The 14,405-nt window shown below is 39.2% G+C and overlaps 1 protein-coding gene across 1 annotated transcript in view; it reads left to right on the top strand.

Moving 5' to 3' along the window:
* The window catches only part of LOC140486319 (syntaxin-binding protein 5-like), a 549,610-nt gene that overhangs the window by 299,535 nt on the left and 235,670 nt on the right, over window positions 1–14,405 (top strand). The window lies entirely within an intron of this gene.

A 14,405-nucleotide genomic window follows, 5' to 3' on the forward strand; every position in this document is an offset into this window, starting at 1 on the left:
GGCAAACACAAAGCTGGTGGGGGTGGGGGCTACCTTCATAAAGCTGGACGTGAGCTGTGCATAGCTGCCATTGCGATTAGATGAGGATTCACAGAAGTATGCTACAATTGCTATCCATAAGGATTTGGACCAATATACGAGACTGCCTTTTGGGGTATCTTCAGCCTGTGCCAATTTCCAGCAGATTGGAGAATATTTTACAAGGTCTACCTCAAGGTGCCATTTATCTGGATGACGTGCCAATAACCAGGAACACCAATAAAGAACATTTAGAGAACTTGGACATAGTACTTAAATGTTTCTCTAAGGATTGTGTTCCCGTACCCAAAGTGACCTACTTGGACTATAAGTCAGATTACACTTCAGAAGATAAAATGAGGGTGATCAAAGAAGTTCTTCAAGCAACCAACACTTGCTACAGATGTGGTCACTATGAAAAACAATGCAGTCCACCACCAGTTCCCACATCATGCACTTACAGCACATTGCCTGGCCCTGCATCTTTATTTTATTTACTTAGTTCTTAATTTTGTTTTACATATTTCATAATCGTCTTTTAGTTTTTAACCTGTAAATATTTCCCCTATTTATCTTCAATCTTAAAGTAATTTACAATACATAAATAGTTATTACTTACAGTTTTCCTGTGATATCACTCTTTGTTTTGTGCTGCGGCACCAAGGCTTCAGTTTATCCTGTAAAATGACCTTTCAAACTATGCGCCAAACAAAAAGGAAGAATAATGGACTCTTCCCTTCTGCACTGAATTCCCACGCTGTCTCCAAATTCCCTTGAGTACGTTCTCACTCAGACTGTCTTACTCCTGATGTGATCTCTCCTTTCTGACAGTGCACAGCTTACTGGTTCAAAACTATGTTACGTGAGGCTTGAATTCAGAACCTCAGCATTTCACAAGGCTCTACACTGTCATATAAGTACAGTGTAACTGACCAATTGTTCTACTGGAGCTTGTGGCTCTTTTAACAAGTAACTGGCATGTCTAATTTCTGTACTTTTACAAAATGTTTACTAATCTCTGTTGTGATTGTGATAAGAGAAATTGAGTTTGCATTTTGAGTCAAATGTTACAAAAGATAAGTAATGTTCAATTTGAAATGTTGGGCTGATTTCACAAGAATGCAGAATTCTCCTTTAAAGATCACAGGCAGTGCCTGACTCAGGAAGTCCCGTTTCTGAAAGTTGCCATTTTCACCAATGGGAGAAAGCAGGCAAGGCATGATGCACACAGGCCTATCCTAACTGGTCCATTTAAACACAGTGCACAGGATGAGTAGATTGATTTTCATTCAAGGAATATCCTTAACTAGTCGAGTGTGTTCTACAACTTCATGGTAGACATATAAATGCTCTAGAAGCTGGACAATGTCAATTTGTACTTCGAATTTCAGTAGTCATTGGTTAACATAAATGCGAGGGCTTAACTGCTTCTACGACATTGTTACAATTAGGGCTGGGGTGGGAAGCTACTGTAAACTCACTGTTCAACACTTCCTCAAGGTTATTAAGGGATTAGCTGTTTTTGATATTAGTCTATGAATAGAAATGTTTGATTTTATTGGGGGATTAAGTACTTGAATGGCATTAAACTTTAATTTTGTGTTTAACTAATTTATTAGAATTTTTGAGGATCCAGTAAGCAAGGTGGATAACTGTAATGTACTTGGATTTCCAAAAGGCCTTTGATAAGTTTCAAATTCAAAGATTATTACATTACATAACAACATATAGTGAATAATGTAACATATTAACATGGAGAAAGGATTCTTTTACTGACTGAAAGCAGACAATAGGAATAAATGGATCATTTTCAGGTTGTCAAACTGTAACTTGTGAAATGTTAAAGGGATTAGTGTTGTAGCCACAATTATTTATAATCCTTATCAATGACTTAAATTCATCATCAAACCAAGATAATTAAGAAAGTAAGCCATTGAGAGGAGGTTTACAAAGTGACATAGATAGGTTAAGTGAATGGGCAAAATTTGGAAGGTGGAATATAATGTGGGAAATGTGAACTTTTCCTTTTTGGCAGGAGGAAGAGAAAGGCAGTATATTACTTAAAATAGAGTAGGATTGCAGGACTTGATGTTCTAGTACATAATTAGGAAGGTCAGGGAAATGTTGACATTTGTTGCAATGGGAATGAAATATAAAAGTAGGAGGCTTTACTGCATCTATATATAGGAGGCCACATCTAGAGATAGAGAAAATACAGTGGTAGCTGGATGATTGAATTGATATTCTGGATTAATGGTGCTGGAAGAGCACAGCAGTTCAGCAGCATCCAAGTAGCTTCGAAATCGAAGTTTCGGGCAAAAGCCCTTCATCAGGAATAAAGGCAGTGAGCCTGAAGCGTGGAGAGATAATTTCCAGCATCTGCAGTCATTGTTTTTACCTGATTGAATTGATAGTCTTTTGATAGACAAAGAAGCCAAGTTATGAGGTGTCAGAAGGGAAAGTGGAGACTGTGATGATACTATGGTTTTAAGAGGTGTATTTTATCCTTTTTTTTTAATGAAGAAAGATTGAGACTGAGGTCTGGGCAGTCTGCTCAAAGCCAATAAGTTAAACAGCATGAGAGGACTTGGTTTTTATTTTACAGTTGGAACAGCAGAAGCAGCCTGAAAAGTGGAGTCAAACTCCCACAGAACCAAGATTTTTAGTTTTAGCTTTCTGCAGGTGCTGGGGCCTTAAAGCTGCATGTGGAAACTCTTATTCCTCTATCTGTTACAGGTAAAAGCTGGGGTTCTCTTCCTGCTGCTAGAATTACATGTGAGACAATCCATTTTACAGAATTTGCCTTTGCCAAGGATGTGTTTATGGGCTGTTACTATATTGAAACAGTTAATTAGTAGGAGTTAATATATGTATTATATTGGTTAGCCAGTTCTTTTATTTTTATTTTGTCAGTATTTTAGCTGTAGTATAAAAATAAAGTGCTTTTTGCTGAGTTTGACCAGTCGAATTTAATCTGGAATGCAATGCCTTACACTAACCTCTAAAATTAAAAAAAAAGTTAGGGTCTAGGTTACCTTCTTAATATATTTTGAAGGGTTTGTTCAGGTTCATAACAAACTGGAGGCTCTTGTAGGGATCAAAATCTCTAATTCCAGATTGCGTTTAGGACTATTGGAGTCAAAGGCAGTGAGTGGTGAGTGTTGTTTTTTTTCAGCTGTTGCATTTGATTGGTTTAAACAAGGTGTACCTTGTGTAATAATGACTTTTTCAGTTGCTAAGAGTTTTCTGGGGGTGGAAGAAGAAACTTCAGGTGTTTTACATAAAGTGAGAAAACAGAGCTTTCAGAATTGGCAAGCAACTTGAAGTTGGCATTGCCTGTGTCTGGGAGAAAGGACAAGGTCCCAATGCTTAGCTAACTATGTTATCCAGCATTCGATTATCCGGTATTCGGTTAACCTAGCGAAATACTCCCACCCTGTGTCCTTTGGATAATCAAGGTTCCTCTGTAGTCTGTTCCAGCCTTTAATTAAAGAAAATGACAACATCTTTGAACGAACCTACTCCAAGGCCATAAGTATGCAATTCCAGACAGTTTTTAATAAGAGTATGCTGGCATACGGACAAGTGACCAACCCCAAACTTCATTAATGAAAGGATAATTATCCCAGTAAATGGATGAACACCAGGTGCAAGATGAGGCTTAACTCCCAAAGCAGCTATCAAAATGACAGCTAAAATTATAGTGTTTCTTTAAAGTTACTTAGAACATTTAAAAAAAGGTTCTAGTTAAAGATCTTTCTGAATCAAAGGGTTAGGTTTCAACATAAAAAGTATACATATAACCAATACTTAATAAAAGTATTAAAGATATAGCATTTAGACATAGATGTGAAGTTAACTAGCTTTAGGAAAATGACTTTGTTTATGTCTTATGGACCAGGCACCACCCCCCCCCGAAAATATTTCAAGAAGGTAGCCCAGACCTTAACATTTCTAGTTGTTTTAAGCAGGTTTAAGGTGGATATTCCAGGAGTGAGGTGGATATTCCAGGAGTTATGCAGTTGGTCAGACCACTCAGTTTTAGCAAAACACCATTTGTTTACAGACTACCAAATGAAAGATGAACAAAAGAGAACAGAATATGGAATAACCTAAGCAAAAGTGAGGACAGCAGATGCTGGAGGTTAGAGTTGAGAGTGTGGTGCTAGAAAAGCACAACAGGTCAGACAGCATCCGAGGAGCAGGAAAATCGACGTTTTGGGCAAAAGCCAATCAGCAGGAATAAGCCCTATAGAATAACTTAGCCTATCTGAAAACCAAAGTGACTCTATTGCAACTTAATGATGCTATTCCAATTTCCTGCAACATCCCCATAAACACCCCCTTGTCAAAAAAGGAAAGATCAAACACAGTTTCTTACAGGAGACATACCAGAGAAAGAATCAGCCAGAAAATCTCTGTTGAATCTGGGAACCTTTTTTCCCAGCAGCTTTCTTTGACCAGCAGCTTTAAATTAAACCAAACTAGAAAAAAAATAACTGGGACAACTGACCACTTCCCTTACTTTGTACAACTGTTTTTTTTAAAACCCTAAAGACTTCCTCTGATTGTTTACTTGGGCGATAACTGTTAGCCATTACTAAAGTAGCCAATTCAGACATATCGGCACCTCTGCCTTTACAACCCACTTGAAAAAAAAACCAAAGACAACATAAATTTGTTAAAGGAACAGCATCATCACATGTCCTGAAAAAAATTGATTGTTCACAGCCCATTAACCACAAACTGCTGAAGTAGAAATAGTTGTATGACTTTAACACTTTATAACTGACCTTGTAACAGAAATAAATATTACAAATCTTATAGCAACTAGTTTGAATTAAATGTCTTTTGTATTTTTACACACATAATTAGGACGGTGGGAAATATAAGAGGAATAAGTGAATTTGATAAAGGCATCACCTGAGATGAAATAAATAACAGAGTTCAAATTATCTTTCCAGATAAAGTCTGCCTGAGAGGCTCCAAGGAGTGTAGCAATTAACTTGAATGTGAATGAATACAATGCATAGAAAGATTCCAAGGCCTAGCAATTATCTATTCTTCTTCACAGTTGTGTTCTATCTGCTGGACATGTAGAACTATGTGGGGCCTAGGGTTGAGGAGGTGGTCGGGAAACTATTTGGGGAAGGCGAAGTTCTGAATTTGGTTATGCACTTCTTTTATTCATACATGGAATAAGAGATCTTTGGCTGATGGAGCAAGTATTGCCCACCCCTAATTGCCCTTTGAACTTCAGGGCAGCACAGTAGCTCAGTGGTTAGTACTGCTGCCTCACAGTGCCAGGGACCCAGGTTCGATTCCAGCTCGCCAGTCTGTGTGTTGTTTGCGCATTCTCCCCATGTCTGCGTGGGTTTCCTCTGGGTGCTTTGGTTTCCTCCCACTGTCCAAAGATGTGCAGGTTAAGTGAATTGCCCACACTAAATTGCCCATCATGTTCAGGGGTGTGTAGGTTAGATGCATTAGCCAGTGGTAAATGTAGAGTAATATAGTAGGGTCGGTGACTCTTCATAGGGTCGGTGTGGATTTGTTGGGCCAAAAGGCCTATTTCCACACTGTAGAGGTTCTATAATTCAATAGTGCCTGTTAAACACCATGAAACTGAGGTTGACCATGGGGATGCCCCTCATTGATCAGGTGTTTTACAGGATTGGGTGTACTGATTGGGAGGAAATTACTGCAACCACATTGTATATGTTCATTGTAATACAGGGATGTATACAAATACTGCATTTTACTATACACGTTAGAGTGTGTCATTGATCTATCTTCTGATATGAACCAAAGATTAAGTGAATAACTGAGTTCATATGCCAAGGCCAGATCAGTCGGAGGCATGGCTAAGAATGAGTTGGCAGGGAATATCTGTGGCTGGTGTTGGATTGTCAAGGTTGGAGGCTATAAGGCCTGATACTAAATAAAACAACCGGGACAACTCCAAGGTGGATTTATTGACCAGTCCTCATCACTTGGCAAGCAGTGTGACTGTCTTTAAACTATCTCCCAGAATGGTGGGCCTGACTCCAGTGTGCACTCAAACGTCTTTCTGCTATTTTGAAATGAAATCTTGCTTATTCGGGCACATTTTCCCTGAGGCTTGCAACTGAGCTGGGAATTTTCCAATCCAGCCTTGTTTCTCTGCCAGATGTATAATACTTAATTCCAGAACTTTGTTTTTATTTCAAATCAAGGTATTGGTTGAATAGAAACTAGAGAAAGTCAGTGAAGACAGGGGTGATAGCTGAGACTTACTGTTGGCAAGGATGCCCTCGCAGAATTTTGGATGAGTTCAACTTTATGGAAGATGTGAATCTAGCCAACAAAGCATTTTAACAGACAAATCATCTGAGACCACAATGGTGGGCAAAATTATTGACACATTCAGCAATTTTTGTGATGGGCAGGTTATGAGATTAAAAGTTGAACTCAAAGACCTGAATAGTCTGGTTCAGCCTCAAACAATGGTCAGCAAGAGGAATGGAATGGATGTTGAGGAAAAGGAACTTGCAATGGGAATCAAATTCAATCAATTCAGTCTCATTAATGGAAGGAAATTAAATTCATCAAGGATTGTACATTTGGCATGCAGTCTGATAATGCAGATGCATTGGAGGGGTGGTGTGACAGATCCCAATGGCATTGGCAAACATTTTGAACATGTCTATTGTTGATCACTGTGGAGCAGTATGTAAATGAGAAATAAAAAGAGACTAGAATGCATGCCTTCAGGGATTTGAGAGATAGTGGTGTGGGAGCCAATAAAGAAGCCATTGAAGGTTTTTTTTGTCTTTTTTTTAATTCACTCATGGGATATGGATATTGCTGGCTGGACCAGCATTTATTGCCCATCTTGAGTTACCCTTGCAAAGGTAGTGATGAGCTGTCTTCCAAACTGATACAGTCCCAAGTGTTGTGGATTCACCAATAATGTCCTTAGGAAGTAAATTTGAGTATTTGACCCAACTACACTGAAGGAATGGCAATATACAGAGAAAACTTGGTTATCCGATTTTGGATTATCTGAACAAGAGGTCAAGGACCCATTAAAACATAACATCAAGGAGGTCAGTGAATTCAGAATAACTGTACTGAAGAACATGTGAAAACACTGGCAAAAAAAACACAAGCACGCCAAGCAATTACAACTGGACTTTTTTTAGCATAAGGGTTAGTCACACAGCCCTTTGCAAAAGTAAGTCCTTCATTTCCATCACTTTATCAGGCTGTTCATGAAAACAAATGACAAAGAAAGTAAACACATGCGCAAGATGATGCTTTCTGTTGCGACACTGAGTTCAGCAGAACCAACAAATGCTCTTGTGATTGTAAAAGCTGTTTGGGACCTTGCTTAATGTTGGGATTTCATAACCTGCAATTTGCAGAATGCAAAGATTAGTTTGTTTAAATAGTAGAATCACAATTATAGATTTAAACAAACTTTCCGGTAGACCACAGCATTAGATCAGTATGGCTTCACTTGTTTAAGGTAAAATTGATTATCCAAATAATCAATTATCTGAAAGAAATACTGCCTGCCCGACTCGTTCGGATAATCGAGATTCCTCTGTGTTTCCAAGTCAGGATGGTGAATGGCTTGGAGGGGTATTTATAGGTGGAGGTGTTCCTATGTATCTGCTGCCCTTGTCTGTGGTTGTGGAGTTGGAAAGTGATGTCTAAAGATCTTGGGTGAATTTCTGTAGTGCATCCGGTAGACGATACACACTGGTGTTACTGAGCATTAGTCATGGTGGGAGTAAATGTTTGTGAACATAGAACCAGTCAAACTGGATGCATTTCCTGGATGGTGTCAACCTTCTTGAGTGTTATCGGTGCTGTACTTATTCAGGCAAATAGGATATATTCCATCACACTCCTGACTTGTACCATATAGATGATGGACTGGCTTTGGGGAATCAGGAAGTGAATTACTCACTGCAGTATTCCTAGTCTCTGACCTGATGTTGGAGCCAATGTATTTATATGGCAAGTCCATTTGAGTTTCTGGTCAATGATAACCCCCAGGATGTTGACAGTGGGGTATTCAGTGATGGTATTGCCATTGAATGTCAAGGGGTGGTAATTAGATTGTCTTTTATTGGAGATGGTCAGTGCCTGGCTTTTTTGTGCTGCAAATGTTATTTACCACTTTTAAGCCTAAACTTGGATATTATCCAGGACTTGTTGAATTTGAAAATGGACTACTTCGTATCTTAGGAGTCACAGTGGTGCTGATCTATTGTACATTCATCTTGTAGAGATATCCTGGAGCAGAGATGACTGACCTCCAACAATTACAACCATTTTCCTAAGTGGCAGGTATGACTCCAACTGTCTACCTACTGCATAGGTAAGCCTGAAACCAAGTCAGGGCATTACACCTTTTTCCACAAAGGAAGGAGAAATATCATCAGAAAAGCAAGTTAAATGTGTAAAAGACTGGAGAGAATGTAAGAAAACTGAGGAGAAAAATTACACCGCAGTCACAAGTGTGACTGAATCAGGCTATTTCAGAGGTGTGGAATAGGCAGAACATTGATTGAAGAATTATGAATTGCAAGAAAGTATTGGAATTGCATGAAAAGAAGTGACAACATTTTTAAGAATCTTTAGAACAAAATGGAAAATTGGAGGTAGGAGGGTGACTTCAAAGATTAGTTCTAGCATTGGAACTATATTGTATAGTAGTCGGCATATTGGACAAAAAACTTTACAAAAACATGGATTTCCAGAGGATGATGTTTCCTCTTGTGGAAGAATCTAGAACTAGGGGTCATATTTAAAAATAAAAGATTGCCCATTTAAGACAGAGATATAGAAACAAATTCTCTCAGTCTTTAAAATTCCCTTCTTCAAATGCCAGTGGATGTAGAATCTTCAAATTTTTTTATGTCAGAGGTAGGGATATTCTTCATTACCAAAGAGATGAAAGATTATCAGGAGTTGCAGAAATGTGTAGTTGAGGTTAAAATCAAATCAGCCATGATCTTATTGTATGGTAGAGCAACCTCAAACGGCCGAGTGTCCATTGTTCCTTGTATGCTTGTTCATATGTACTAGTAATATCGCCAAAAGGTGCATAAAGGATTAGGATTGCTGGCTTTTATGACGTTAGAATACGCATATTATTTTCTCTTTTTATTGGTATATGCTCTGATGAAGCATTTTGGAATGTTTTACTATATTTGTTTTGCAGTATTAATATTTATATCTAAATACAAATTGTTGTTTTTTAACTAAACAACCCTTGTTCCTTCACTCTGCAGAAATACCCTAATTTAATACAGAGGGATTCACAATGAAAACTAATTGACTGTGAAATTCAATTGTAATGCTTATAGCAGTACTAAAGGGCTACCTGATAACGTGCAGTATAAGAAACAGAGGTTGCTGCATCTTGCAAAGTCTGCATATTATTCAACCAGAGTGGTCCACATAGCTCATTCCCTTATGCATCCTAACTTGCTGAACATGCATGATCATGGAGACACGGCTATCAATATGCTGCTGCAGTGCCAGAATGCAAAAGTTGGTCAACTAGTGTGCAAACCATATTTTCCAAATGTCTTCTGAAAAGTTAATTAACCTAAAAATCTGTCAGGCAGCTTAAAATATCCTTTGTTGCCATTCAGATGAGTAACTAAGGGTGGAACCTCAGGTTGAATTCTGGAAAGCTGTCTATGGGAGTTTTTTTCCTGAAAACCTTTAGTATTGGAGCTGAAAGTATCCAAGTTCTTTTGTGTAAGACCTGAGTTCAGCGCTCAGAAAACCAAACAATCCACTAAGAGCTGAAAAGCAGCTGTTAACTAGAAGGAAAAGGTCTATCAGAAATCAGAAGTATTTCTGAGGTCAAGGCATTAAGCAAAAATGCAGTGAAGCCTACATTTAAGCTAAGAATTCCAAAGTAAAGAGGTTTTCAACTGAAACTGAAGAACTGCTCAGATATTACCTAATAGAAGGATCCCCGTGAAATTTCAGACCTTTGAGAATAGCAAGAACACTAAGGAGAAATCTAAACGAATTCCAGAGAACTATGGCATTCTGGTTTGACCTCAGGAAGTGTAGAAACCTTCAAAATCCAGATAAATAGTCAAAGACCATTTGGGGTAAGCCATAAGGAGAAAAGAGAGGTTCCATGGAGAATTTTAGTCTGAAACATATGTGAATATGTTTATATATTTTTTTGAGTATTAAGTATAGCTATTTACCTAAAACAGTGTTTATTTAGCTGTGTTTTACTTGTTTCTTGTATAGTTACATTTATTTGTATTAAACCATAGATAATTTATTTCAGTTAACATCGAATGTTTGAACCTTTCTTTAAATCTCAATGGTTTTAACTAGGTCATAAGATCTGAAACAGCAAGTTTGATGAAACAAAAGTTATTTACAGACTATGTAAAGAGCCAATCTATACGTTTCAGCTTTTGACATATTTGTGGTCAGGCAGAATTTGTAGAAGGATTGTGATGTGTTGCTGGCAGAATTTGAAATTATTTGCTGAACAGAGAAAGGTAGAAAATAACATTGTCTTCCACAGTAGGGGGCAGTATTTAGACTGTAACATGAACATGATGTACAGAGGAAAAGCTCTGAGTTGATTCTCTTCAATACTGTTCATGCACAATGGATTACACTCCAAAGAATAAAAATGATACATCAAGTAACATATCACCCTGCTTAAAATATGTTTTAATTATTTGACTGCTTGGGACAGGTCCTTCATTAGTTACCTATCAAAGTTTCTTAAATAATCTTGATCTTCTGAATTCTGCACAACATAGTCCAACAAAGGGAAGTAACCCTAGATGAGTTATTATTACAAGCACTTCACATTCTTTTGAAAATGTGAATTTTGTAGCATTATGGAAAATGGCTTTTACTTCAAGTTCTATGAATTCAAGTTCTATGTTAACTTTACTCCTCTTTCCAGAGAAGCTGACAGAGCTGTTAAGTACTTCCAGCATGTTCTTGTTTTCAGTGGACATTTCTTGCTACAGATTTTCCTTTTTTTAATTGAGGAATTTTCCTTATCATTAATCCCTGATTGCTGTGTTTGAAAGTGTCAGAGAGGTTTGTAACTGACTGCTTTACATTTGTACATTAATCATATTTAGAATTTGGATAAGCCAACTAAAAACTGTGCAGTCCATAGTTTGGCTTAGGAGGTGCATTAGCAGGAGTGGTATAGTGTGAATGTCAATAGGGTGGCAATTCAGAGTCCAAAACTGATGTTAGAACATAGAACATAAAAAAGTACAGCACAGACAGGCCCTTTAGCCCATGACGTTGTGCCGAGGATTAATCCGAATGTAAAATAAAATAACCTAACCTATGCACCCCTCAATTCACTGCTGTCCATGTGCATGTCCAGCAGTCGCTTAAATGTCCCTAACGACTCTGCTTGCACCACTACCGCTAGCAACACATTCCATACATTCATAACTCTCTGTGTAAAGGATCTACTTCTGATGTCTCCTCTATACCTTCCTACTAATATCTTAAAACTATGAACCTCTCATGCCAGGCAGTCCAGCCCTGGAGAAAAGTCTCTGGCTATTGACTCTACCCATGTCTCTCATTACCTTGTACACCTCAATCAGGTCACCTCTCTTCCTCCTTCTCTCCAGAAAGAAAAGTCCGAGTTTAGTCAACCTCTCTTCAAAAGACAAGCCCTTCAGTCCAGGCACCATCCTGGTAAACCTTCTTTGCACCCTCTCCAAAGCCTCTGTATTTTTCCTATAGTAGAGCAATCAGAGCTGGACACAATATTCCAAGTGTGGTCTCACCAGGGACTTGTAGAGCTGTGGCAAAACCTCGCAGCTCTTAAATCTGATCTCCCCTTAATGAAAGCCAAACACCACATGCTTTCTTAACAACCCTATCTACTTGGGTGGCAACTTTGAGGGATCTATGTACTTGAACACCAAGATCCCTCTGTTCCTCCACACTGCCAAGAATCCTGTCTTTAATCCTATATTCAGCATTCAGGTTCGACCTTTCAAAGTGCATCACTTTGCATTTATCCAGGTTGAACTCCATTTGCCATTTCTCAGCCCAGCTCTGCATTCTGTCTATGTCGTGTTGCAACCTGCAATAGCCCTCGATGCTATCAACGGCAACTCAAACCTTTGTGTCATCAGCAAATTTACTAACCCACCCCTCAACCTCCTTATCCAAGCCATTTATAAAAACTACAAAGAGTAGAGGCCCAAGAATGGAGCCCTGTGGGACACCACTCACAACTGACCTCCAGGCAGAATACTTTCCATCTACAACCACTCTCTGCCTTCTGTCAGCCAACCAATTCTGAATCCAGATAGCCAAATCTCCCTGTATCCCATACCTCCTGACTTTATGAATGAGCCTACCATGCAGAATCTTGTCAAATGCCCTGCTTAAGTTCATATATACCACATCCACTGCTTGACCTTCATTGACCTATCTTGTCACCTCCTCAAAGAACTCAATAAGATTAGTGAGGCATGACCTGCCCCTCACAAAGCCATGCTGTCTGCCTTTAATCATGCTATGCTTTTCCAGATACTCATAAATCCTATCCCTCAGAATTCTTTCCAAAACCAGACGTAAGACTAACTGGTCTGTATTTGCCAGGGATTTCCCTGTTACCTTTCTTGTAAAGAGGAACAACATTCACCTCCTTCCAATCTTCCGGTACGACTCCCTTGGAGAGTGAGAAAGCAAAGATCTTTGCCAGTGGCTTAGCAATCTCCTTTCTTGCTTCCCGGAGCAGCCTGGGATAAATCTAGTCTGGCCCTGGGGGCTTATCAATTTTAATGTTTGCCAAAATTTCCAGTGCATCAACTTCATCAATCTTGATCTGTTCAAACCTGTATCCTGGCTCCTCAAAGTTCTCATCAGACATCAGCTCAAAACCCACTATGACAAACGCTGAAATTAGAATTCAATAAAAATTCTCAGTACGAAGTGAACTTAATGTCAATTTTCATGAAACAGCCAACATCCTTCTGGGAAAGAAATCTGTCATCTTTACCTGGGCTGGCCTTCAAATAACTCCAGAAGCGCAGCAAGATAGTTGATTCTTAACTACCTTCTGGGCAATTGTGGAGGGCAGTAAATGCTGATCTAGCCAGTGATGCCCACATCCAAAGAACAAGTTTTTTCACAAAAGCAAGAAAATTTGTAATTCCATTGTGATGTTGCTTTTGTCGGATTAGCTGAAGTCAGGTAATTGGTTCATTAAGATTATTCAGTATGAATGGACTACACCTTTTTGAAACAGCCAATTTATATCTATATTGATGGAATTGAAAATTAGGCTAAATTGAGGCATTTCTATACCCAGGTACTGATCACCCAAGCGAAGAGATGCTTTGGCTGATTTATCACATCCCTGGTATTAGCTATAGAGGTACTGGATAGTGCAAAGGCTATAGGCCCTGACAACAATAGTACTGAAGACCATGTGCTCCAGAATCTGCCACTCCCCTAGCAAAGCTGTTCCAGTAATTGTTCAAGTATGTCCTGTACATAACTAGTAGGACAAATCCAAGCTGGCCAATTACCACCCCATCAGTCTACTCTTGATCATCAGTAAAGTGATGGAAGGTGTTATCAATAGCACATTCAAGCATCACCTGCTCAGCAATAAGCTGCCCAGTGATGCCCAGTTTGGGTTCTGCCAGGGTCACTCAGCTCCTGACCTCATTACAGCATTGATTCAAACGTGGACAAAAGAGCTGAATTGCAGAGGTGAGGTGAGAGTGACAGCCCTTGATGTCCAGGCTGCATTTGACTGAGTGTGGCATCAAGGAACCCGAGCAAAACTGGTATCAGTGGATATTGGGGGCAAACCCTCTGGTGGTTAGAGTCATACTTGACACATAGGAAGATGGTCATGATTGTTGGAGGTCAGTCAGCTTAACTCCAGGACATCTCTGCATGAGTCCCTCAGGATAGTGTCCTAGGCTCAACCACCTTCAGCTGCTTCATCAATGACCTTCCCTCCACCATGAGATCAGAAATGGGGATGATTGCCAATGATTGTACAATGTTCAGCACCATTCACGACTCCTCAGACACAGAAGCAGTCTGTGTCCAAATGCAACAAGATCTGGACAATTCCAGGCTTTGGCTGACAAGTAGCAAGTAACATTCATGCCATACAAATGCCAAGCTGTGACGATCACCAATAAGAGACAATCTAACTATGACCCCTTGACATTCAATGGTGTTACCATCACTGAATCCCCCACTATCAGCACCGTGGGAGTTATTATCATCAGAAACTCAACTGGATTCACCACATAAATGCAGTGGTTACAAGAGCAGGTTGGTGGCTAGGAATACTACAGTGAATAACTTACCTCCTGACTCCTAAAGCTGTG

Source organism: Chiloscyllium punctatum, chromosome 15 (genome assembly GCF_047496795.1).
Source record: "Chiloscyllium punctatum isolate Juve2018m chromosome 15, sChiPun1.3, whole genome shotgun sequence".
Lineage (NCBI taxonomy): Eukaryota > Metazoa > Chordata > Chondrichthyes > Orectolobiformes > Hemiscylliidae > Chiloscyllium > Chiloscyllium punctatum.